Source organism: Gavia stellata, chromosome 1 (assembly GCF_030936135.1).
Source record: "Gavia stellata isolate bGavSte3 chromosome 1, bGavSte3.hap2, whole genome shotgun sequence".
NCBI lineage: Eukaryota > Metazoa > Chordata > Aves > Gaviiformes > Gaviidae > Gavia > Gavia stellata.
In genome coordinates, this window is record NC_082594.1 from 45,306,652 (window position 1) to 45,329,321 (window position 22,670).

Genomic DNA, 22,670 nt, shown 5'->3' on the forward strand with positions numbered 1-22,670 from the left:
ACACGTTTTCCATAAAACGCTGAGAGGTCAGTGACTCATCTTGGAAAATTCTGCAGATAAATTAAAATTCCTCTGCTTTAAAATACGTATAACGACATGTCCTTCCAGTTACACAGCTACACACAGAAGAGTTCGGGTTTGTTTTCTTTCACCTCCTGAATTTTGTATGGCACAATGTAGCAGCAACCCACACATTACTAATAAACAGAATTTAATCTACATGCTATAGGAATTCTGGGAGACATCCTATATTTAGGCTGTACACCACTTTCCATTACAAAAGATTCTTGTGACCTTTTTATAGGAAGCTATAATGCCTCCTTTGTATATAGTAGACTTTGAATTTTGGCAAGGAAAAGAAATGCCTTTTCTGGGGAACTGGCTGACTTGTATGCTGCTAACATTTCTCGCTTTCCTCCTAATTGAGCTCCTCAGGAATATACTGGTTGCATGGCAAAACAACAACAACCTACACAGCCCCATCTAAAGCTGGGCTGATGCCACCAGTGATGCAGAAGCAGTTGGGGCTGCACTGGGAATGCCTGAGAGCTGCCAGTGGGACAGGAGCCAGGCTGCAGCCCTACCAATTAACCGCAGTGCGCTTACCCTTCCCGCCATCCATCCTCCCTCCAGGAATGCCACATGGGCAGATCCAGAGCGGAAGGAGGGATATGGCTAATAGTCCAGGCTATTCATTTTCATGAATTTTTCAACCAGTATAGAACATTTTGTACTGGCTGATGGCAGTGATTGAAACCTTACCTAACAAAAATTCGGGAGCCGGATTCTCAGCTGTGTAAAACCACAACCACTCATTTATATGAAGGAGAAAATGACCCAAATTATTTAAAGATATTCACCCAGGCTTTGACGCTTGACTGAGCAATTCAGTAACTCTGGAAAGAATGTTATTTAAGACTAATGACGCAGTAATATGCAGTTGGTTCACTGGCACATAATGAACCAATAAAACAAAATGATTGTGTGTGTGTATTTACATATCTGAGACCTCTGTGAGTAACGTTAATGATAACTGTAGAGTGCATTTACATACAGCTTCCCAACCAGCCATCCCGCTGTCCTTTACGAGTCTGCATTGGTGGAACCTCACAGTAACCTTGGGAGGTAGGCCAGTTTTGTTATCCTAAAAACACAGGTGAGGAAACAGAAGCACCAACAGTTCCAGTGACTTGTGCAGGGTCCAAGCCAGGAACAGCAGCCAGGAAGCAAATGTACCTTTGATTTAAGGTGGGTGTGCCTCCAACCGATTACAATTCGTGTTGCACCTGCCTATGCCTGGGGTGCTTGGCTCCACCTTTTCTGATCCCGACTGGGGCAAAACCGCAAGACCATTCTTCAGCATTTGAATGATAAAGAACAACAAGAGGAAGGATTTTCTGGTGGTTAGGGTTCTAGCCAAAGCCTTTTCAAGACCTGGGTCCAACACCATTCTGCAATGCAGTTCCTGGCAGAAGTCCTCAAGAGTATGTAGGTGCCTGAGCTGGGGGTGGGCCTAGGTGGCAATCTTACACTGGGTCCAAGGTGCCCAGGCAGTACTCAAAAATCCTCGTAGAACAGCCTCCTCGGTGAATGCCTATAGCTGCTTCTTTTTCGGTCTGTCCCAGAGTCACTCAGGAGAAGGTCTGTTTCCCTTCTCCTCCTGTACTCCCCCTACCCCTGTGGGTATGTGGCTCCTGTGTCACTCGTGTCTGTTGGTGCATGGAATATATGTTCAGTATGGGCACTATGTAATTCCAGGCGTAGCATGGTTTGAATGTCAGACGGCAATTTGCTAGAAGGCAGAGATGTGTACGGGGAGGGGGGACATTCCATTTGCTCTTTATTTTTTTAGTTGCTGAAGAAAGTGCTATTTGCTAATTAATAGCACAGTTCTGTGCCGTATTTCACAGCTTCCCTGTATTTACTTTCATGATAACTTCCTTGAATCACAACCTAAGCTTTACAACACATTTGCTTCATAGTGTGCTTCTTTCCTGTACTTTCCCTCAGTAAAGCAGATGAGTGGAAAAAAAACCCCAAAACAACCCACAACATTATTCTCAAATCCATATGGGATAGATTAGGTTCTTAACCCAATAATGGTGAAGTTTCAAGTATAGGCATAGTGGAAAAGCTAACAAGAAATTAGGAGATATTCATAGTTCCGATGAGATTTGATATCCATCTGACTGGGAGCTTGGCTTTCGACCCCAGTTTGGTTTTGGAATCCATTGAAGTTCCTGCATATTTCAAATGAGCCCAGATTTGAATCTTTGGATTTGACCCACCCTGAGCAGTGATACTAATTTCATGCTTCAGGCCACATTTCGATTCAAAATAGAAAAATGGAGTATTTGTGACTTACAAAGAGGAAATGTTGATATCAAAGGGTACTATGTCCATTGTCTTTACAGTTACATAAATTTAAAAGAAAAAAATATTCACATATGTAAATGTTAAAAAATGGATTCTCACATAGGAGTGAGCCATTGTGAAAATGTAGTTTCTGCTCTTTGTAGCACCTTGACTTCCTTCGGTGCAAAGAGGAGTTACTGGTTTACTTTCCTCCTCGAGAAGTAAAACAAAAGGATATTGCTTCTGCTTTGTATTGAGATTTTGCATGTTTGAAAATTCAGTGTTAACTTTTATGCTTGTTGTTCACATCAGAACATGCTAAAATTTCTATGACATATACTGACAGGTCATCCTTTAAGAGCATCTGTATCATATAGTAATAGCAAAGCTCCTCCTGCTCTGTGCCAGGTGAAACGACTGATGGAGTCTGGCTACATTATGCATAATGTCTCTGGTATACACACCCTTATGGTAACTACCCACAGTCATTATATTGGATTTAAGTATGTATGTAAGACATAAATGCACCAGAACAAAGTTCTTTCAAAATAGGTACTGAAGTCACGGCAGTACTTTCTGAATGTACTTTGCTGCAGGATGAATATAAATAGAGCAGTGCTCAAAACATCCGTACAATGAAATCCTTTGGAAAGGATGAACTACATATGTAAGGCACTATAAGATGATGAAACATGACTATTTCAGCACACATGTATATTTGCAATATAAATCCTCGGCATACATCACAAGTGCCAGGCCTTTTTTATTTTAAGACTTGAAAACATTTTATATAACGTGTTTACACTGTAATTCCAGCAAAGTAATAGTCAGAAAAGAACACCATGAGCTTTATACATAAATTATATTTCAAATGCACTTATTTGATAAGCCATACATGCCTGTAAGTTCGACAGAGATGCAATTGTTTGCGCTTGCCTCAAAGGCCAATGAGCGAGTATTTTGCTATCCCTCTTTTTATCACTTCGTGCTAATTATCACATTGTGTTGCAGCACTGAGGGGAAAGACGTACTGATACTGAGACCTTTACCAAAGAGGTGCAGTACTGTGGAAAAGCATTTCTTGAGGAGGCCTCCGACGTTTTATAGGCAGGTGCTTAAAGGTGTACACCCCTTGCAGATACAGCTAAGAGTGCTCTCAACATTCCCCTTGTATACCAGATCATGACCAAAGAACACCTGCTTCATTTCTCCCTTGTACATGTCTGATGGAAGCCACATACACCATACAGTTAGGCCAGCTGTTGCAAGGGAATATTTAAGATGGCCTGTGGCACTTTGCTTTTTTCTGGAAGACTTTCATGGAACTCAAAACATGTCAATAACACAAATTAATTCCGTGTATCTCAAAGAATTCTTGAAAATTCGTGAACAACTTCTGAAGACCCTGAAACAGAGGTATTCTTAGATGCCAGGAGATGAGTTCACAAGAGTGAGGGGAAAAAGACCAAATCCTTCTCTTCCTGAAATAACTGGAGTTCAGCTATCAAAGAGTAAGGGCCAGATGTTTAGACTTTCTTTATAATGACAGTTTTGCTAATACTTAGGTGGGAAAAAACCAACTAAAACAAAATTTTACTGTGTGGCTGAAAAAGGCTGAAAAAATTATATTCAGAGTCCTGTAAGTGTTTAATTGATGTCCGGACTCAGAGTACTATTTATAGCGTGATAACAAGGTAGACAGCAATAAAATGAAATGAAAATCAGCTGTAATAACTCATTGAACTCCTAATGCCTTCTGTTTGTCCCCCTGCTTAGGAATCTTCCTTCTAAAAGCTGCTGCATCAGGTCCTGCACATGTCCAGCTATTTTTAGGTTTGCAACAGGCTGTTTACTGGGGATTTGAAGTCTGGCAATCCAGATACTCTAGACACAGTTGGAATGCTCTTGCTCACACACTCGCGTCTCTCCGCAGGTTACACTTGGAATTAAAACCTGCGATGTGGCTCTGTCATTCAAACTTCACGGTATCTGTCATTGGGTATCAAAAAAATAATGATGAAATAGAGCACTGTGGTTTTAATTTAAACTACTTAATGCCAAAAATATTCATGGACAACTTATTGGCCAGTGGGCAAGCAAAAAGTTTTGGGTGATCTTCCTTTCAAAGACTATGGTTTTGGTTCAGTCAGGAATTGAGATTTTTTTTTTTATTTAATAGCCTTTCTTCCTTTAAAAACAGTATTTCAGACATTCTTATTCAGTATTTAGCAGGCGCTTCTTGAAAATTGGTATTCCATCCCTCCTCAAGCATGGATTTCAGCAGATTTCCTATTCTCCATTACATGTAATATTACACTTCTCCACATGACCAGTGTATATGAACTGACAAGATCAGCATAACAAGACATTTTAAGTTCTGAAGTACTGTTTACCATTATATCTCAACAAACTTTTAAAATTAAATATCCCTGGTGATTTTGAAATTGCTCTAAAAAACAAACTATAAATTATTTATAACATTAAATATATACAACTTATTGCTCAAAGCATTATACCATTTGGGGTTTATTTTTAAATTTTTTTAATAACATGCATTTATTGTTAATTTTTACAAGTTGTCAAAATACATTATTTTTTAAGCTTTTTGAACTTTTCAACATTTCCGTGCTATGTAATTGTGATTCTTAGGGCGTTCTGGATCCAGCATATTGAGGAAAACAAGGACAGATAAAATCTTACTCAAATTAGAAACTATTTAGAAAAGCAGATAGAGTTGAATGCTTTCTTCATTCTGTAGCTCCAATGTCTATTTTTCTAGCAATGCATTTCTGTAAATGCAATGCCAATTTACATTTGCTTGTTTCACGTAGTCCACATATGGCTTTAGCATTTGTAGGTGTCATTTGTTTCAGCAGTCACAGGAGTATGACCAAAGACTACAATACAGCAAAAAGAATTTGATGCTAGTTGCTCTTGTTGGATTTTCACCCAGAAACACAAAGCGGACACGATGTTATTATTACCTGTCAGACACTCTGCCTTGAATTCTGTCATCACTGTTTGATATAAGTTATAAGCTGGAAACAGATGGAAGCTTAATGTTGATTTTAGAGAGACCTGAGGAACATGTTTATGTACTTGGTTCCAAAATGCTGAAATCTGAAGCCCTAAATCTTAAAGAGAGGTTAATGGGAATTTAGCATCTGAATGTCTTTGAGGATCAGGGCTTTGGTGCTGTAAAAATGGAGCTTTCTATTCCGAAGGTAGGCCTGAGGCAATTGTCCTGATTTACAGATAGCCCTGGCTCCCTTAACAGCCTTCATGCCTGTCTCTAACTCCTCACCAGCTCTGATTTTAAAGGTAATTATGCACTGTGGATGCCAGAATACAGGTTTAAGGTCCAACTGCACCTACCACTGTTTGAAAATGTTGGTATTTTTACTGTTTCTGAAATACCACCTCTGTCAGAGGCAGTGGGTAGGACTGGAGCACATGTACTTTGCTTTGTTTCCCCTCCAACTTGAACTCTGTGTTGTGAAACACAATCAGTCTGGTCACGGTCTACACAGCTGATCTTTCCTTAGACACAGGAGCATTCCTGTGAAGGCAACAAGCGTTTAAGATGATGTAAGGGGGCTTCTGACCCCCTGGGGGTAATATTGGCAGACAAAACGCTTACCTTTTCTGACCTTCCAGAAAGCCAAGAGGAAAAGTCTAGTGGAACAAAGTCCCTACTAGAAGGACACAAATAGGTTTAACAGGCAAACACTTGTACAACGTTGCTATCTCTTAGATATTCTTCTGCTGAGTATGGAGGACTTTTGCGCATACAGTGTATAAGGTAAAAGTAGCATCTTCTGGTAACTGAGCTGCTCTATCCCCACCACGCATCTCTGACTGGGAGCTTGTTGTCTTGCGTAGCTTCATGCAAAGACTTCGGCTTGTGGAGATGTCCCTCTGTCAGCTTTGATCTGTGCCTCCTTCCCCAGGTACCGATAGCAAACATGCCCTTATAACATGTAACACGGCATGAGCTAACTACCCAAGCATTTTGTCAGCTTTTTGATCAGCCTTTGCACCTTGCCCCAAGTTCTCTGTTGCCACAGCTACATTGCTAGCTTTGCCTGAGCTAATGAGCACCTCTGGTATGTTTACCTGAGCTTTAGCCCCTGAAAGTTATCCTCTGTGCGTCCCTTCCTTGCTTTATGTGTGTTGTGCAGAGACCCTTGGCAAGCGGGCAGCTCAGCTAGGTGGTGACAGAAGAAGAAAGGGCAAGAGTCTTCTCTGTCTGCTGTAAGCACTTGCTCTGAAAAGTCACTCAAGCCCAAATTGGTTTCTGGCTTGTGCTTCCAAAGGTGGACTTCAGGATGGGGAGGACAGTCTCAACAGTCTGCCTTTGTAGATAAAGCAGAGCAGAAGCGTAGCTTTAAGTGCCCTGAACCAGTTCTGGAGGAGTGGTGAACCTCGTTAGACTAAAGTCAGCCTATCTGTGTACTGCCTTTACATCCCTGTGCGGCAGTCCCGCCACTAGATATCATCCCGTCCTCATAGCTTTACCTGGAACAATCCTTTACTACACCCTGTTTCTCTTGACAGTCTCATTATGTGTGCTGAGAAGGAGCAATCACAGCTTTGACATGAAAGCATATTCTTATCAATTAATCCTTTAAACAATTTCAAATGGCTACATAAGCAGAACTATGACCATCCTATATCTAAATGGGAGAGGGTACTATCTCATCATGACAGGGCCTGTAGGATCTTACATGCCTACAGACTAGTGAGTGTAGGGATGCTTGAAATACCTGGGAGATTCTCCGTACACTACTGGAAATGCCAGTGCCATCTCCACAACACCTGTTTCAAATATTTCTGCGGAAAGGATCTAGACTATCCCCAGCAGAGAGGAGCAAGAGTTAAAATAAATTGTCTCCTGCAGAGAGAGGCTAAAACTATCATACATGTACCTGTAGCTGCCTTCATGCTGGCTACCATGGTTTCATGTGACTACATATCCAGAGAAGAAAAGGGAAGCACCCAAGGAGGAAAGAAGGGGCTCAGACAGTCCCGGTGGCACTTTCTTCTGGGCACAGTTGGTCCAGGGTTGCCCAATGGCCACAAGTATGAAAAGACCTCAAATGTATTTGTGGGCCAGGGAAAAATTTGCTGGAAGTGACTGCCAGCCTGTAGGCAAGCCGTTGGAAATGCCTGGTTGCATAAAAGCAGATCATACATTGCTCCTGGGAAAGAGCAGCAGCAGGGACCAAGTGTTGTGTGAATCCTACTGGAAGGCTCTGTAATGTTCTCCTGAAGAGTTAACAACACATGAGGTCCATACCATTTTGCTGCTCATTTTCTGTGGTCCTCATTCTGCATTGTACTGGAGTTGGTGAGTCCAAAAAGTGTTATCACAAATGTATTACTTCATTGTAATAGGGTTCAGGTACCCTGTACAGATCCTTAAAAGTGCAGTCCAGTTCATGTTAACAGCAAAGTAATAACCTTTATCCTCCAGATACCCAACCAAAGTTGTTTCATACCCATGGTACACCAACAGCTTCTTGTCTTCTGGGAGTATTATTTCAGCTGCCTTTTCTCAGCTGCAGCCGCACAGAGCAGGGAAAGAGGTAATCCTCGAGGTAAACACTTGTCAAACCTTTCAGGAGTTTATAGGTCAGAAACAACACTGTCAGTCTGAAACGAGGAAGTTGTGATTACAGGTCTACATGGAGGAAATGCCAGAATTAATAAGGAGTCTGCTCCACCTTTGAAAAAATCAGCAGGCTTGGCTCTGAGAGGTCACAGGAGCAAGTTATTTCTAGTCCTGTGAGGCTTCTGTGAGGAATGTGCTGCTGCCTCTTTCTCACCTCGAGGACACAGAGCAATGGTGATTCTCGTAATTGACCAGAGAAAGGCAGTATGGGACATTGTGGGTGAGATGGTCACAAAGGGTAGAGAGCTTTTACAGCTCTCTAGAAAGTCACCACCTTCTTCACTGCATCCGCGAGAGTGAAGGTTGGTCAGATGCAGAATTCAGGTCTTAGGTTAACTCAGAATGTGATGCCACCTAGAACTGAAAGCAGTTACCCTGCCTTTGTTTCTTGGAAAATTTAGACGGGCAGCAGGCCGTGTACTCCTGGGTGTCATCAAGTCATTTTCACTCTGACGAGCATCCCGCTGAAGATGCTGACGAGCTGCTTCATTTGTCTGTTGTGCTTTCCCAGCCACCCAGGACCGTGTCAGAGCTCTTCAGGATAAAAGGTTCCTTTTTCTGCCTGAAAAACTCAGACTCACTGACACATGTTCTGAGTGTGCTGAATAAGCACTGCCCAGGCCCCAGTAAAACAGACTCTTTCTTTTCTCAGTTATTATAAGCTGGTAGAGAGAAAGTCAGTCTGTTGCTAATGAGTACTATTAATATCTCCTTTTGTGAGAACAAGTCATCTAATACCCTGAAGCTAGAGGCAGTTAGGTTCTTGCTTGAGAGACCATATCATCCTATTATCATTTTCATCTGGCAAGCAAATACAAAGATCTAGATTGAAACTGGCAAATTAATTATACATTTTCATTGCAATTCGTAATCTCATTAAAACTTTTGCAGACGGGACTGAATTGTATGGCAGCTCGGTTATTTATTTCTCATTAATGGAGAACAGACCATTGAATCCAAACGTCTCTGGAGGGAGGCACTGACCGGCTCAGGCTGCCTGGACCACTCTGCGCGGAGCGGTGCTGGAGACGTGTGTGCCCATCCCGCCATGCTCATGCATCCACTGTGTTCGTGCGAGATTTGTTCTCCCTCCTGGTCCGGTTTTGTGTTTGCCAGGTGACTGTCTCTCAGTGTGAGTGACTCCCTATATTCATCCCGTGGCTTTTACATTTTGAGAGCAAATCTGGTTAAATATCTATTTGGGAAAAGTGGTTAAATGGGTGGCAGGAATTTGGTGCTCTTAAGGAAGCTCCATTAGGAGTGTAGCGTCTGGTGCTCTGAGAGTAATAAGCAAGTTTTGAAAGGAAAAGTAGAATCTGCATGCTTTCATGTAGCTTATGATTTAATTTCCTTGCTTTTTAGCCTTGATTTGGATACGCTGCATATGTAACAGCCCCATGAGCTTCACAAGCAAGATTTCTGTGTATTAATTATAGCAACTTTATTATTTCCTGGATATTAACATTAAATTCTTAAAATGTCATCTGGATGCCAAACACTTAAAATTGGAGATGTGGTGTGTTTAAAAAAGACTCTTATCTTGTGTTACAGAAATCGTGCTTTTTCTCTAAGGCAAACAGTTATCGCTGAAGTCATTTACAAGTAGATTTTTTCGGTTGCCTTAATCAAGCTTTTTAATATACATGCAAATTGTAGCAGCAAAATGTTTGGATACACAAAAGCAAGAAATAAGTGCACATACTGTATTTCTGTCTAGATACTGTGCGAGCACACGGTGAATATTTTTACAAATATGAGCATAAATGCATGAAAGGCACGCTCAAAGGCTGTTTGTAAACTGAGTTAGGATTTAACACCTTATTCGAAGACAAGGTAAAAGTGAAGACTAAAAACACTGAAGAACTGGACATTGAACAATGGTGTTAAACATTTACAAAAAAGGACTTTTTGTAATTTCTTGTTTTGAATCTCAATGTGGGTGGAATCCTGGCTCTGCTGCAGTCAATGGGAGTTTTGGCATTGACTTCAATAGGCCTGTGTTTCACCCTGTATTTTTAGGATAATTCTTCAAGGGATTTATGAGATATAATTTTAAATCATAACAGAAAACACCCACTAAGGAAGCTACTAAATATTTTTTGGGAAGAACAAATAATTTTAAGATGGGAGCAACTTGAAATACTCTTCCAACTAATTTTCGTTTGCTCTTCTTGTTTAATGCAGCTTGAGTTTTATACCACGACAGGAAAAAAAAAGTCATGTGAATGTGCATGCTGGAGAATTTTGCTCTTATGAGACTTCTAGAAATGTTGCAGCATCCAATTTCTTTAGTTTTATATTTGATGAAGTTTAATGAACTTGATACCCTTGGCTGTTAGATAAGAAACACATCACATCTCATCATTAGTCAGCCAGATAATTAATGGTTGCAACTGCTGTAATAAAAAATGATATTAATCAAACCTGCAATGGTATGTTTATTATTGTGAAGCAATTCACGTATGACAAGCTGACAGCAAAATATGGAAGAAAGAGAAAAGCTATTCACGCGGATCGTTTGTTTCGGTGAGTGACATTTTGCATTGGTTAACACCATCTGACACAAAGCAGGTAGCCATGTGTTTTCAAAGGCCTGATTCAACGTCTATGGCAGACGAATAGGAGCCTTTATGTTGACTTCCGTGTGCTTTGAAGTCACTAATGAGTATGTTTTTGAATAATATATAGTGTGAAATCTCAGCTGAAGCAGTAAATACATTATCATTAGGGTGACTGTTTTCCATTCTTCCTCCTTCCCTCTACTTCCTATTTTTGTGGTTTTCTGATGTTACATCCTCTCTGTGATTACAGTATAAGCTCTTTGGGACAGGAAGACTGTCTACCTATGTATACACAAATATACATGTGTTTGTGGGCCTGTGTTTCTGTACGTGACATCTCATCTGTTCTGAGCCCTTTGCACACTCCTGTGCATGAATTTCCCAAAGCACAGCTATATATGGTCCTGGTGACGGTATGTCTTATAGTTTCCCAGTTATAAAAACAGCTTTTTTTATTGCTCAGGGGCTGTATTTTGTAACGTAACCAGTTACGTTAAAACATGAATCCTGTGTACTAGCTAAGATCAAGCTAATTTTCAAGGAAGTGATTGCTTAAGGGCCGCAGAGTTGTACCAGGAGATGAATGCTGTGAAGAGTTCAGATCATCCTCTTCAACTGTTTAATAATATCGTTCCTCTGCAGCTTTTGCCAGAGGGGTCTGTTCATTGAGGTCAACATTTTCAACCTAAGAATTAAATTTAGATTCTTCAGTCTATATTTATGTATCTAAATATAAACGGTTTCATTTTCAAAGGTGCAGATTACTCCGGACTGGCGCTGACAGCATCTATTCCCATCTTCCCTGGTAGAATTATTAACAGGCACCTTCGTGCTGCGCTGTGCCAAGCAGGGTTTCCTGACATGCAAACACATGCAAGTATCATGAGTGCCATCTGCAAATGTAAAAGGACCAGGATGAGGAAGGTTGTATGGACGCACTTCAGGGGGGATGAGTAAGTACGCACAGAAGCTGGGAAGATCAGAGCGAAGACTGATGGTTTGGCTTGATTTTTTATGGCAATGAAGATCTGGTTAGACTACAAGTAAAAATGAGTCAGTTGATCCAAACTAAATCTTGAATAATGAAATGCGCAATTACTGAAGCACCTTTTTAAGGAAATGTTTGCTCATGTCTGAGAAGAGCTGCAAAACGCAGTAGAGTTTGTTGACTTCAGCCAAGGAGAAACCTTAACACGGAAGGGCAAAGAGCTGATTGTCCACGTCGAGTTTTATTGATGCATTTACATAAGGATGGGTACAAAACATCTGATCTAATTGGAACTGCTCATCCTTTCCTTGTGCGGTGTGAGTTGGTGATAACCAAGAATCACTGGGCAAAGTGTGCAAAAAGACCACCGAATGTAGGTCAAGCACCTTCTGGTTGAAGTATTCTCACTGACTTTAAACAGAATAAACAACATTTACGCTGCTCATCTTGAGAGAGCTTAACTATATGTGTTTGTATGTCTAATCCACAGCACTGCCAGGATTTGCTTTTCATATACATAGTAAGAGACAATAAACAATTAAAATAAAATATCGGCTCTCCAGAGGAAGTTGGCCAGTTCAAGTAAAAACACTTTCAGCTCCAAACTCCTTTAGGTACATATTACTGTTCAGATTCACAGGTATCTTTGTTACCAGGCATCTTTGTACCATGATAAGTCTCCTCTTTCCTGCCACCACTCCCCAGTTTAAGTTGCTTTGTAAAGGTAGACTATAATACATTTTTTTTCCTAATTCTCTATTATTAAAAAACAGTGCACGTTCATACTTCAGATGAAAAGCTGTAACCTGAAAAATGCTAGAGGTCTTGTAGTGTTTGAGGGTATTTGGAACAAACCATTACTGTTTGCAGACTAATTGTTTGGTGAGAATAAGGCAAGCTACCTTAATGACAGCTTGTGAAATAACAATCTATGATATAGTACTTGGATGTAGCAACAACTGTGTTTCAAGCCAAGTAAAAAAACTGTCAGTATCTTGTGCGTGAGAAGCTTGTAGATACCCTGAGGTGACTTCATATAATTCTAAACCAGCAGGTAGCTTCTTGCATAGCTAATCATGGCATCAGTGCCTGGAGCAAGTGGAGGTGGTTGACAATGTACTTTAGTTTTAGATGAATTCAGCTCCTTTTGAATATCATTTTAATTCCCTGTTCCAGTTTCTAAAGTAGGCATTTACATGCTTTATTTTTGCAAAATACAGAAGGTAACCTTGGGGAGGGGAAAGCATAGTTTGTGTTAAAAATACCCAACAAAACCAAAACCAAAAAAACCCCTGATTTTGGAAACTCTAATTAATGTCTTGTAGAGCTGGGAGAACAAGTCCTAGAAAACAGTTCGAACAATGTCTTTTTCTGTCTCTGTGAAATATTTCTAAAATATTTCTGAGAAAGCTTCCATGTAAGTCAGTCGAGCGTATAGGTTATCCATAAACTACTTAAACTCTACACACCTCAAACTATTTGCTAGAAAATATTTATGGTGTTCGACTGGTTGTGTGGTACATTAATATCTGCTACCTCATAGAATAACTGACATTTTTGTAACACAAGAGGAATACAAGTGATTTCAAGATGACTGTCCAGAAAGTTTTCTTTAAAACAGAGGGTGAGTTTTTAAAACAGTATGTAAGAAACGTAAGATGCAGATAGCTTTTTAATGGGATTAAAGATGGGTAAGCACTTAAATGGGTAAGCACTTAAATACTTACCTTTGAAAAATCCATTAATTCATACCTTTTAACACCTTCAAAAATCTAGGTCATATTTACACATTGGCTTGAAACTTTTGTTTCTCAGCAATACTCTTGTTATGCCAAATAACAGCAAATTAATACTACTTTGACACTTCATAGTAAGAATTAAGAGAAAACAATTGCTTGTTTTCATCTCTGTGAGAAATATTTAAAAACATGGATCAAAGTCGACGTTTTACTTTTATTCAGTGAATCCTGGGAAAAAACTTGATTCTCTCTTCTCCCACCTCTGTTCTCTTCACTATACCTAGACTATGTCTCAGCCTAAACTCCGAAATGGTGTGTATGTATCACAGCTTGTGTACACATGTAAAAGTCTGTAGCTTGCTGAAAACTTGGGTTTCAGCACTTGAGCTGACATTGCTGGGGTAGTTAAGTTTTTTGGTTAGTGGCCTGTTGCTCCACATCATGGCAGAGATAGAATAAAAATGCCGAGAAGGACCATTTTATGATCATGTTATATCCACATGACAGTCAGTCTCAAAAGTCAAGTCATGTAGACAAATTATTCACCAACACTATATGCCTTTCCTTGCTGCACGAATGTCCCAAACTCCCCACTATGTTTGCAGAGATTTTCCAGAGTTCTACTTTTTTTCTTTTTTTATTTGACTATATCTCTAGCTTTACTTCTACTGAGAACTATTTTCTTCTCATCTGCCCGTTCAGAGCAGAACCAACAATGCAAAGGTTATCTGCTGCTAAACTCTTTCTCTGCAGACAGACCTGTAAGGTGGCTCATGACAAAGAGCAGCTCATCATTCACACTCATTACACCAGCATGTAAATCTGTTGGGGGTGACGGGGGAAGTCAGGAGCTGGCTGAAACTTTCAGAAACTTTCCAGAAACCTACATGGGCTCTTTTGTCTCTGTGTCTTCAGTGATTTCAGATGCAATGCTATAGAAGTAAGTTAACGTTTGGAATGAGGAATAGGAGGGAAGGGTGCTTTCCATATAAATCTAGTTAAAACTTCATTCATGAAGTGCTTAGGAAGTCTGGTGAAGTATAAATACCTACAGAGACGTTTTGCCTTCCTTCCCCCTGAAACAGTATTGTCTGGCTGGTTTGGTGTAGCAGCTGAAAATCACCTCTGCTGGGGACAGTATTAATGGGAAAAAAGTTTTAGACTGTGGATGCAAATATAGCTTGCTGAGAATGAAAAGTAAACATGAGAGCTGGATGAGATGTCTGTGTAGGCTAGCCAAAGATGTTCAAGAAATAAGCCATTTTTAAAGCAGAGAAGATCTGGGTTATTTGTCCCAGGCACTATAAGGAAATACAAGTCTATCTTAAAAGACTCTGAGTTACTAATTACAATTTATTGTAGTTTTTCTTGAGGAAAGGTTGTGTTTATATCAAAAAAATGAATTGGCACAAAAAATTGTGAAAAAAAATCATTTGGTCAAATGTTTAATCTTTCAAAGGATGTCAAAACAAAAAATTAGACCCTGTTCCTTCAATAACGCATCAGCTTCCACTCATTGTCTTTTCCTTTTTCCCTTCATTTTCTTCCACTGAAAACATGGAGAATGCAAGGGGAAAGGGACTAAGAGCAAATAGTGTTCTTGTACCAAGATGTTTTCTAATATAAAGTTTAAAAGGATTCAAAAGTTGAGAAATATGTTTTCCAATGATTAAAAAAAATTCTCCAATTATTTTTCCAGTGAAAGAAGAGCATAAAAAACCCACCCCCCAAAATAACAGGGAGAGACAGAAACATTAACATGGAAAATTCTAAACAAAGCAAAAATAAATCTTTTTTTCCCCATCAGAAACAAAACCCAGTTTTAGAATTAAATGAGAACTGTTTAACTGGTTTTGAAAGCATAACATTTTAATCAGAGACACTAAGAAATTGAGTCATTTGGCTCCGTTCATCACAGCCAGTCATAACTGTGAAGCAGAACAGCCTGAGAAACAGTCAGGGAGTCACAGAGAACAGATCATCTGTAGATAATCTGCAGGTCATGACTGAGGTCATTCAGCACAAAACAATCACTATTTTTTGTTGGTATTATGGGATCAGCTATCATAATATGCTTTCTACTTGGGCATGAGCAAGCACTTGTATGTTTGTATGTGCCAAAATGAATGGTTCAGACCTTGTGTGGTCAGAAATTTGGTATGCCTACACGAAAAAATTACAATATGTGCAAAGGTGATCATGTACAAATATTCTGTGCATTATAAACAAACAAACAAAAATCAAGTAGACAAAACAGAAAGACTTAGCATCATGCATAATGTTATGTCATAAGAGTAAGAAAGGGTGGAGTATATTAACTGTATGCAGATGTCTACATACAGTCTATAGAATAGATGTTTACATCTGAGTTAATCAACATGGTCCTCCTTAATAGTCACTGGAGAGAAAAAGGTGCTTGTAGTGTGTGACACATCTCTGTTATAACAGAAACATCTAAGCCAGTTCAGATGAAATTTGTCCTGTGTGCTTATTCTTTTCATCAATGATAACTAGCATGACTAGATCAAATGTAGATGTCTACATGCTACAAGTGCAAAATTAGGTGAGAAGACTCCTTCCCTAGACGGCTCGCTAGATCCCTAGCCAATTCTGTGAAATTTGCTTAGGAGCTTCTCATGAAAGAGGGAGTTGAGTGTGGCAAACTGTCACAGGAGACGGGTCTGTCTGTGATCCTTTTTATTAAAATTCCTAATAGCAGTAATGTTTATTTTTCCCTCAGAGGAAGAAAAAAACCTGTAATGGTGACTGCTCTGGTAATTCATGCATTGTTTGGGATAAAATCTATGGACTCCATAGATCACTGTTAATCTGAGCTGGGCCTAAATCCCAGGGCTAAGTGTGGCTATGAGTGGTTGAAAAGGTCATTCTTTTAAAATTTGTTTCTGGGCTAATTCCAGCATTCGCATTAGAATGATTGCTGCCTGTTCAGTCTTTATTAGGATGTGTTTTTCTAGCGCTGCTTTTCTAGAGTTAATGTAGCCAAGTAGCTTAATCCCCTCTTTAGTTTTTACCAACCAGAAACCACTAGTGAAACTGTGCCTCTGATTCTGTGATACGAGGTATAGGATGAGACTAGTCATAAGCATTCAGCTTTGCTTAACTCTACTGCCATTGAAACGGCAATGAAATGCCCATTTCTGGCCGTGCTCTAGTGTGTAGAAAGTTAATCTCTTCTGTTTATTTCCAGGTATAACAATTACTACTTATGTATTGATGAAAAACACTAGTTAAGGCTGAGCTTCATCTACAGCCTCATCTCCCACCACCTGCCTTCTCCTTTTCTGCACCGCTGACATGTACATCTAACATGTTAATGTTTCTTCAACACCTTCCCTGGTATTCTCAGCTGTGGCCAAGCTGTAGCTACAGAAAAGGCTACAGGGGTGTTCAGTATGGCTTACAAAGAACAGACGGACATGAAATATTGTACATCAGCAGCAAAAGCTAGTGGGAAGCACACGGACTTCTATCTGAGATCTATGTCACCAGACAATTCTTGTGCAGTGGAGGGACTCCTGCTAGGGAAGGATGTACCAGTTTTGGAGCTACAATTCACTAGCTGTAACAAAGTGGCCAGCTATTTAAGTGCTTCTAAGCCCTCATCTGAAGTAAAAGAAAGGTCAAACAGCAAGATGTCTAGTGTGTTTTCTAAGAAAACAAATAATCGCTCAAACAGAAAATCCAATCATCCCTTAGAAATTTAATTAAAAAAGATAATTCAAAGATAGTTTAAAATTACCATGTCAGGTGATAGAGACAAGCCCACTGTGCTCAATAAATCAAGCATAGCTGAAACACTCAGTGGGTTTGGCTCCCTTGCCTCACATGAAGCAATTCTCAATTAAATGTGAGTTTTCTTCTTTAAACAATTTCCATGGTTTGATTTTCTTTTTTGTGGTTATTTGTTCCCTTGGAAGGTGTGCTAGTCATGTTGCTTTTGAACTAAAATTCAGCATACCATATACTTTTTATTGGCATCAATGCAATTGCTTCTCTTTGGCCTCCAGAAGTCCCAGACCTCCAGACTAGAAGTGGTGCAGAGTGCTGCTGGCACCTTTTCACAAGTACAAAGAAGTGCAGACACATCACCCCCACACTGAAGCAACTGTAATAGTTTCTTTTTGATTTCAAGATCCAGTGCAAAATAACTCCCCTGGTTTTACGGACTTCTCAGGCACTTGCTCGAACCTATTGTACTTCATACATCTTGGGCTAGATCCACTCCTGGCTACACAGAGGCTGGAAAATTGCCCGCAGCGAGCAGCTGACCACTCTTCCAGCTGGAGGGGTTGTGACCAGAGCAAGCTGTTCTCTAGTGATCTCTCCTGTGCAATTTCCATTTGCGAGAGGCTACTCTCCAGCACACTTTTAAGCAGCTGCAGGACTTCTCCCAAGTATGCAGAAGATGGCACGTTAAGAAGCCGAAAACCATGACGCAGACCTATGATAGGTGCTGCATGAAGCAATTTTTCATGAGAAGGGTTGTTCTTCACAGCAATTCTTAAAAATGTAATGCGAACACTGTTAAGACTTTCAATTTTTCCTTCTAAATCCCCTGTTTTTTCTGAAGTTGTGTTCTTCTCTGGACCTCCAGGTAATCCATCAACAGACGAGTGATGCCTGTTCTGCTCCCTTGGCTCCTACCACCTACAGCTTTCTGTTTCTATAACTCAGCACTGCTGACTCTTAAGATTTTATCACAAGTCTCATAATATTTTGTATTTTTTATCTAAATCTCCACTGAAGTCAGCTAATTACAAGAAAATCCCATCTCATTTTTTATGACGTTGATACATAATCCTTACGGTTGTAGAGAAAGGTCTGGGCCATAAAAATTTAAAAAGTCAAAAGCTACATGAAAACCTCAAGAAATATTTTTAATTTCATGGCTTTTACGGCTCTCTCCCTAATTTGGGATTCTAGTTCATAATTTTTGAATGCTTATACTGTCTCATCAACATGCTACCCATTTTCATGAGATGACTCTGTGTTACATCAGTTTACTTTGTGCTAAGCACTTGAAATTTGCATTACTTTCAGGTCAGTGTAGGCAATTAATTAAAAATAATATACCATATATTCATATACTCATTCATCTACAGCCTGAGCAAAATGTAATTTCTTCAAGAATAAGATACATAGTATGCATGTATATGGATGTAAGGGAGGCTATATTAAGAAGGAAAAATACACCCAAGCTTGGGATGACTGCTGTATTAAGCAGCGGAAAGTTGCGGGTAAACTGTGGAGATCGTTCAGTCTAAGTGGTAGAAAAATTTATAGCACAATATGTATTCTGCATGTGCTGTGTATGTTAGACCAGAATCTTTTAAATGCATTTTACCAGAGGACACTGAAAAAGTTAGCAAAGATCTGAAAGGACATGTGATCGTTCTGTATAAATACATTAGGGAGGCAAATACAGGGAGGTTGAAAAGCTATTAAAAATAAAGGATAAGGTTGGCACGAGAACAAATGGTATAAACTCACCATGAATAAATTGAAGCTGGAAATTAGAAGGAGGTTTGTAACCGTCAGAGCAGTGAGGGAGTTTTGCCTGTTTTTACTGAGACTATGCTATGTAGCCTTGAAAAGCCACATGCCCTACTTAACATGAATCCAACCTTTCAGGGGTCAAGAAGAACCATAAAAATCTTCAAAAATCTCTACTCCGAAGCATAAAAATGTCACAATTCTGAGGGCTAATATTTATTGTAGGACCTTTTCAGCTAGAAGCAATAGTATGAAGTTCTTGTTTCTAGCCCTGCAGGTCTGAACGTTTTTTAAAAAATAGTTATTGAACATGTGTTTTGCATAAGGTGCCTTTTAAATTAACCCCTCCTTGTGGCTGAATATCACCTATTCTGAACTTCCCTTTTGCTCTGTCATTGCTTTGAGGGGAAATTCCAATTTCAAGGGAAAGAAGGAAATGTTTTTCACTTTCTTTAAAATGGATACTGCTGTACTGTTAGATTAGTAAAATTCAAAAGTCAGGAAGCTACATTTGCCATTTTAAGAGGGAAAATCTGTCTATGTTTTAATCTTGAGGTCTCTAGGTATATTGTGCTAAACTATGGTTAAAAAAAGTTTGAAATTTCTCAATACAAACAAATTATAGTCATGATATTGGAGGCACAGCCTGATCCCATTTTTAGTAGGTTACAGGAAAATAATACAGAGTTGTGGTTAGAGTAACAAAATAATAACTTTGAGGTGACGCTTACCAACTTTTAATTATTTTCTATGAAACAAATCAAAACCTGCCTCAGTTTGCTAAACCTGTCAGTTCAAGTTTCACACCTGTAAGATCTCCCAAATTCACAGAATTTTGGAGGTTATGACTTTAAAATAATACCTATATAACATTTGTGTCACATAGCTGTATAGAATTAGACCGCACTTAAACAATTCTCAGAATATATAATTTCAAATGTTATTCCTTACTGTGTAGCTTGTTTGATTTGTTTGTACCTTGTTTCATCCCTTACCTAAGTTAACTCTTTTGCCCGTTCAGAGGCCACCATTTGCACTGACTGAGTTTATAGTTCTGTGTTAGAAAGCTGCCTTAGTTCCACCTTAGAATTAATTTGCTTTTGTCTTTATTGCCTTAATTTTTCACAGCCACATAACAGTGGCGGCTGCTGCACCTGACTGTGCCTAATTACCTCTGGAAAGCAACGCAAGTAACTCCAGCATTACTCTGAAACTCTTTCTTGTTTCCTTGCTGACTCCATTGTTCATGTCATATTCATTTGCTAGTTCTCAAAATTCATGTTCAGACTCAGCTACGCATCCAACCATTTTGTTTTTATTTACCAACCACCTAGCAACATTTGCTTCATACAGGATCCACGATGACTACATGTCATTCAAAGGTGTTACGTTGTGTGTTTGTAGCTGTGCAACCACCTCTCTTTTTCCCTGAAGTTATTCATCTCACAGCACTCGCTATGAAAAAGAGAGATTTGTAATGATTTGTAATCTTTTTAAGAGAACCCACTTATATTTTTCTAGAAAACATCATTAAAATTCTTACATTATAAACCCAATTGTTATTACTAAGTCTTAGCAAAGGTAAGAGGAATATTGAAACCCCACTTTCCAGAGTCATTTGATTACATGAGACTTTTAGACTTCAGTTATAAGGGAGAGCTTAAATATGTGACCGAAATGTGCCTTGAAGGCTGAACCTCCCCCCACAAGACAGAAGGTAAATAAAAAAAAGTCTAAAATATGTTTCATCTCTAAATATCTTTGATATTACAGCCAAGTTCATAATTATTAGCAAGTATGAAAGAAGAGTTTTGAGCATTTATGGCACTAAGACATCCTAGTCTAGAAGTAAATATTTTGTTTACACCTAACTTCAAACATCTATAATATAGACATCTGCATTGCTCTATACTCCCTTTATTGTCAGGGTAGAGAAACAAACACCTGCAGGGAGCCTGTTCATCTAGCCTCTTTCACATATACACCAGGGTGAGATGAATAACATCCTGTCCATTACTTATTCTACTGTATCGAGCATAAGGAACCTTCCAGTGACTGAATCGCATCTGACATTGGGTAAAATCATCTTCCCTACCTTTACAGGGCTGTTTTTCTTGCTGAAACAATGGCACTCAGGCTGTAGTACTTTAGAATCTGAATATTTTGCTTTCTTTTTTCTCATTGGCTATTTTATATCTAGTAGAGGTGGGGCGCAAATACTTATTTTATACATTATTTGAATTACAGAACAACATTAGAGTATGTAACCAGGTACATTAAAAACATCCACCTTAGCAGAAAAAATGCAGACACAATAAGAAAACACTTTCATTTTTGAGCTAACCATTTATACATTTTCTCTGTTTAGTCTCAAGATTTGTGACCTAAGTCTTGGTAGAAAGATGTCAGGGACCTGTGCACAGAATACACACAGCAGCTACAGATTTTCGGCATAAAGAGTGAGATGAAGAGGAGACTCTCAAACCCAAGTGTGTTTAGGAACAAAATGGAGATATTTTTTAGGGGAGAGGAAAAAAGTGGAGGGAAAAGCAGGTTGTTTAACTCTTAATGTGTGAGTTTAGGCTCCTCCTTGGCTCCTCCGCAGTGGAGGGCCACACGCTGAGCTCTCTGCTTTTTGTCTCCATCAGCCTGACAGCTGGCTACTGCCTCACATCAGGTATCTTTAGGGCTTGCCAGGTGGAGGATGAGGCTGGAGCCAGGGAGGGGATCCTCCCAGACCGTCTCTTTGTGTCTGGCGAGGAGCAGGGCTCAGACAGGGGCTGTAGCTACGCTACCAAACAGCTTAGCTCTCCAGGGTGCTCCTGGGCATGGGTCCTGATTCTCCACACTGCAGAGATTTTAGCTCACCCTGGGCTTTGTTTTGGAGTGCACCTTCTGAAATAAAGCCTTGGCACTGCTCCGGGATTATTTGCTCCAGAAGCAGTATAACTAAATTAAATGTCACCAGGCTCGGCTGCCTCCGCTGTCCTCTATCCGCAAAAACCACCCACCTCCTCTCACCCCACACCAGGGAGTATGACACATATACTCTTATCTTCATGGTATAGAAACACTACTTTGGTGGGCTACAACAGAGCCCTCACAATATACTGTGCAGCTGAAAAAAACCCGCACAGAAATGAACAGTTCTTAGAAGCAGGTGGAAGAGAGCTGGAGCCATGTGCTTCATAGTACGGGCTCTGGCCGCTCCGCCTAGGGCAAGCGCTCTGTATTTTCAGGGTCAGGGATTGCAAATCTCCAGTTCTGCAGTGTAGATGGAAATGCTGTTGTAGGCACAGTGTCACACTGGTCTGACCTTATTGCAATGTTTTTCAGAGATAATACAAGTCTCAGAACTGGCTTTGGGCTCTTTGCATCACCTTTCATTCCGGTTGTGAACATGTCCTTAGTCATGGTCAGTCTCATGCTCTATAAATATTTCATTGATTCATACAGGGGTTCCACTGCTACTCTGTATAAATAAAGCTAACAAAATCCAGCCCAAATTAAATAAGTGTGCACAAAGCTCCTATGCCCCAACCTTGGCCACATAGCTGTGTTAATACCCAGCCAAACTGAAAACTGTTTATGTTTGCATTGCAGCATGTTATGGTGATTTTTCTAAAACCTTTTACAAACTGTCTTTTCCTTGTACCTGTGCGCACTACACTAATGCTCTGTCTAGGCTTGGGGTCTAGATGTTATTTCAATATAAACCAATAACAGTATAACAATGATGTATGAAACATCGCTGCCAATAACAGCTAAGGGATCTGAGTTTTGCAAGATGCTGAGAGACCTGAAATTGCATTGACTTAAATTAAATACATGGTATAATT